At 37.7% G+C, this 5,517-nt stretch overlaps 1 pseudogene; it reads left to right on the top strand.

Moving 5' to 3' along the window:
* Window positions 1–2,211: 2,211 nt before the first annotated feature.
* LOC118609730 lies at window positions 2,212–2,327 on the top strand (annotated as a pseudogene).
* Window positions 2,328–5,517: the final 3,190 nt, after the last annotated feature.

Genomic DNA, 5,517 nt, shown 5'->3' with positions numbered 1-5,517 from the left:
CATATGTCCTAGAGGAGAGCCATTTATATAAGCACTTGTCCAACAGACATTTAGTCAAAACCAGAGAAGCAGTAATAGCAGAGAGGAAAAAGGCATCAGTCAAGTAAGAGATACTCACGTCTTCCTATGTCCCTCCCCCTATCCCCAACTCACCAGGGGTGACAGAAACCTGAAGTGGTAGGGGTGGAGAAAGGAATGAAAGAGTAGGACCTACAAGTCTCCTAAACCACAACCAGAAAGGAGAAGGAAAGAAAAGAAGAAAGGAATGTTAAATTAGATGTCAGATTTAAATTTTAAACTGTATCAAACTCCATTAGTCATCTATTGCTGCAAAAAAAAAAAAAATAGTGGATTCAAACCATGAACATCTATTATCTCACAGTTTCCATGAAGCAGGAATCTGGGTACGGTCTAGGAGGGTGGCTGGGCAAACAATTACCTCATGGCTCGACTGGAAAGGATCTAATTCCAAGCTTCCTCACATGGTTGTTGGCAGGATTCAGTTCCTTGTGTACTCAGAATGAAAGCCTCAGCTTTTCCCTGGCTGTTGTCTAAAGGTCATCTTATTTCCTTGCCGCATGGGCCTCTCCAGGATGAAAGCCTTCTTGGGAGCTGCCTACTATACACTGCATTGACTGAATAACTGAGAGTGATCCGAAAGCTATATTGATGCCCCAAATCTCATTTATGGGTAAAAGAGATTGCACGGAGAACAACTAAAAGAGATATTAAAGACAAACTTTTATATCTGTAACCATCAAGTTCAAAGAGTTTCATAAACTGGATACAAGTGTTTACCTTTCTAAAATTGGCAATGGTTATGTAGTAGGAAAGGAAGACAGTGTGGTACAATGGAGAGAACTCATTCTTTGGAGATCATCAGAACCAAGTGTGAAGCCCAGGCCCACCACTATCAGCAACTTTGGGTCAATTAACATCTTCTAAATGATATCTCAGTAATCAGAGCTGTGATGAGCATAATAGATGATGTATATGTCGATGGAAAGTTTCTGACCTATAGTTAGTGGCTATCATTATTGTTATCATTACCCTCACCCTTCCATAATCCTCCATAGCTCATCTGTTCAAACTTAGTGACTAGCAGATCCCAAATTGTTCTCATCTCTATTTTGAAGCATGAAGATGACAGAAGTCATAGCAGTCATTTATGCATAAGCATGCACATATTTCTAGATTGTACCTGATTTTTGTTCCAGATATGTAATTTTGGTAAGACCAACTCACTGACCAGTATTTTATACTTTCATAAAGAGTGAAAAATCCTGTCTGTTGACACTTGGGCAGAGCTCTGTATGAAGTGAAACATCACTGGTGTGTATCCTTTCATTAAGTGTCACAGAGTCGACGTGTAAGGCAAGAATTCAGCACAGCCATAAACATGTAGAGCTTCTCCACTCTTCAGCAAGCGCTTCACCCCTGAAACAATATCACAGCACGCTTTTTCTCATAGTTTAGACAAAATCTGGCCAAAGAATATGAAGTTTACAAAAAAGATTTTCCTCCCCTGCCAAACATACTTTCAGGCTAATATCACCACATTCCTTCTCCTCTTCCATCATCATCATCATCGTCATCATCATCATCACCATCATCATTACCTTCACAACCACTGCCACTACAATCACTTATCAAGATTTCACCATGTATATTATTTATCTATTTCTGTGTACAAATCACCCCAAATTTTTAGCAGGTTTAAAACAACAAATATTTATTATCTTATAGTTTCAAAGGGTCAGGAATCCAGAAGTAGTTTAGCTAGGTTCTGGCTCAGGGGCTATTATGAAGTTGCCGTCAGTGTGTTAGTGGAGAGAGCTACAGGCTGCAGTTATCTGGAAGCTTACCTGAGGCTGCTCAACATTCTATTAGTCACCAGGGAAATACAAATCAAAATCACATTGAGATACTGTTCCATACCCACTACAATGGCTATAATAAAAAGGCAAATAATAATAAGTGTTGGTGAGCGTGTGGAGAAATCGGAACTCTCAAAAACTGCCACTCATTTTCTAAATGGTAAGGTCACTTTGGAAAACCACCTGGCATTTCCTCAAAAAGTTAAAAATAGACTTTCCATATGACCCAACAAGAGATAAAAAACTGGACATGTTTCCATAGTATAGTGGTTAGCACATCTGCTTTACACACAGACGGTCCTGGGTTCATGCCCCAGTGGAGCCACAGTCCACAGTCTACAGCCATGCCACCCTGAATAAGCCTGATGTCTGATCTTGGAAGCTAAGCAGGGTTGGGCCTGGTTAGTACTTGGATGGGAGACCACCTATGAAGACTAGGTGTTGTAGACAAAAATAATAATAATAATAATAATAATAAATAATAATAAAAAGAAAAAAATATGTTCAAATAAAAACTTGTACACAAATGTTCATAGCATTATTCATAACAGCCAAAAAGTGAAAGCAAATTAAATGTCCATCAACTGATAAATTGATTAATGGATTGTGGTCAATGCATAAAATAAAATATTATTTGGCAATAAAAAAATGAAGTACCGATGAATGATACAACATAATTAACCTTGAAAAGATTATGCTAAATGAAGGAAGTCAGACAACCAATCACATATTATATGTCTCCATTTAAATGAAAAGTCCAGAATAGTCAAATCTAAAGAAACAGAAAGTAGATTATGGTTGTCTGGAGCTTAGCTAGGTTAGAGAAAAATAAGGAGTAACTGTTAATGAGTACAGGATTTTTTTTGGGGGGGAAGGGTAATAAAAATGTTTTAAAATTAGATAGTATTAATGGTTGCACAATTGTGAACATGCTAAAAACCATTGACTTGTACATTTTAAATGAGTGACAAACAGAGACTCATGGACATGGACTATAGACCAGCGATTACTAGAGGGTATCGGGTGAGGGAAGGGGGGAGGTAGATGGAGTAAAAGGGGTCAAATATACAGTGACAGAAAGAAATCTAACTATGGAAGGTGAACACACAATACAGTGTATATATATATATATATATACACCTTACAGTGTGTGTGTGTGTGTGTATATATATATATATATATATATATATATACACCTTACTGTTGAATTGTACACCTGAAACTTACAGGATTTCATTAACCAAAGTCACTATAACAAAAAATTAAAATTAAAAATAAAAAATAAATTTAAAAAATGAGGGAATTGTATGTAAATCATATCTCAATAAAGCTGTTATAACAACTTCTTTATTAGTTTGTTCTTTTTATTCCTTAGATTCCACATTTAAGTGAAATCATATAGTATTTATCATTCTCTGTCTGACTTAAATACCTTCTAGGTCCATCAAAGCAATATCTTTTTCCATCCCCTTCCTTTTAGTCTGTGTGTATCTTTTAATCTGAAGTGAGTTTCTTATAGGCTGCATATGTAGGGGTTTTGTTTTCTTATCATTCAACCACTCTATCTTTTGGTTAGAGCACTTAATTCTTTTCCAAGGTACTTATTGATAGGAATGTAGTTGTTGCCATTCTTTACTCCTGTTTTTGATAAAAATTATTTGTTCTTAAAGAAATCCCTCCAAATTTCCTGTAATACTGGCTCTGTGGTGGTAAATTCCTTTAGCTTATTTTTGTCTGGAAAGCTCTTTATCTGTCCTTCAACTCTAAATGATAGATTTGCTGGATAAATTATTCTTGGTTGTAGATCCTCGGTCTTCATCCTGTTGAATATTTTTTGCCAAGCCCTTATGTCCTGCATAGTTTCTTTTGAGAAATCAGCTGCCAGTCATATGGGTGTTCCCTTGTAAGTAAGTATCTGTTTTTCTCTTGGTGCTTTTAATATTCTTTCTTTGTATTTAACCTTTGGCATTTTAAGTATGATGTGTCTTAGTGAGGGCCTCTATGGATCTCTGGTTTGGGGGATTCTCTGAGCTTTTATGTCCAATTCCTTCACCAAATTAGGAAAGTTTTCCATCATTATTTCATCAAACAACTCTTCAACATCTTGATTTTCTTCTCTTATGCCAATCAGATGAATATTTAGATCTTTAATAGTGTCCCATATCATCCTTAAATTATTTTTATAGTCTAGGCATGTTCTTCTTGTCTTTCTGATTGAATGTCCTTGACTTTCCTGTCCTCTAGATAGGGCATGTGATCCTCTTTTTTATTCACTTTGTTTATCCCTTTGTTTATTTCATTTAATATACTTCTTATCTCAGATAATATGTTCTCCATTTCAGATGGTTCCCTTTTATAATTTCCATTTCCATTTTTATCTCTTTGTTGGAGTTCTCTACACTTCCCAAAAGTTCATGGAGCATCTATATAACCAGTGTTTTGAACTCTGCATCTGTTAAATTACTCAAATCCATAATATCTGGATCTCTGTTCTGTTTTGTCATTTGATTTCTGCCTCTTCGTCTTCCTATTTTGGCTGCCTTTCCATGTCTGTTTCTAGGTACTAAGCAAAGTTCCTAAGTCTCCTGGTCTTATTAGTATGGATTTGTGAAGTAGATGTCTTGTGGCACAGTCCTGAGAGGGGTTCAGCTGCAGGCCAAACTTAGCCCAAGCCTCTCCCTGACCATAGCCACCTCTTACGATTCAGCAAGCAATCCACAGATGCTGTGCTTATAGTTACTTCAAAAGGCCACACCAGAAACCAAGGCCAGCTGCCTCCAGTGTGAGTCTGGGCACTGCTCAGCAAGGAGCACCTGACTCACTGAGGATACACCTGGACATGGTTTAGGTGTGGCCACGAGTTAGGGTAGGCAGAGTTTCAGGGAATCCTCTGGGTGGAGCGACCTCTGTTATCCAGTTTGATGATATCTCAGCTGTGTCTGAGCATTGGAAGGAGGAGGGCTCAAAAGAGGAACAATGGAAATTTGAGGGTCTGTACAAAGCGAGTCTTGCCTTGGCTCTCACACTGGCAATGTCTCCCTGTAAGTCCCTGGTGCCCCCTGCATGCAGCCTAATCTGCACTGGTGCTCAGAACAGGAAGGTTTATCACCACGAAAATCTGCTTGTTGATGTGGCCCCTTTAAGAGGCATCTGCTTGCTGCCTCTGCCACAGTCTCTGTCTCACACAGCCGCTGAGACCAGACAGCCCCATGTCCTTGCCTTGTCCTACCTTCTGCTGTTGCAGGGTAATTTCTTGGATTTCTCCCTAGCTATATGGCTTGTTCATCTAGATCCTAGGTGATTTTTTCTTGCTGCTGCTCCTTGTTTCCATCACAACTTTCATTTGGTCACCAGAGGAATGAACAGAGCCTCTATCATCTATGCCATTTGTTTTCCTCCTCTGTTATAGCAAAATTTTTAATGAAAGATTAATGTGCTGCTGTAATAAGATCAAAAAGGCAATAAATATTGGCCTGCTGTTTGTAAACCACCGTCAATAAAATTATGGAGAGAGTTCACAATGCATATCATTAAAATAAATAAATCTAGAATATTATGAGTATTTTGATGCGCATTATCCATCCTGATAAATGAAGAAAAGGTTAATAATAGTTCTTTTCAATATAGGAATTTATTTAAT

This window comes from Rousettus aegyptiacus, unplaced genomic scaffold, assembly GCF_014176215.1.
Source record: "Rousettus aegyptiacus isolate mRouAeg1 unplaced genomic scaffold, mRouAeg1.p scaffold_m13_p_11, whole genome shotgun sequence".
In the NCBI taxonomy this organism is placed as follows: domain Eukaryota; kingdom Metazoa; phylum Chordata; class Mammalia; order Chiroptera; family Pteropodidae; genus Rousettus; species Rousettus aegyptiacus.
This window is presented reverse-complemented; position numbering and strand designations above follow the sequence as displayed.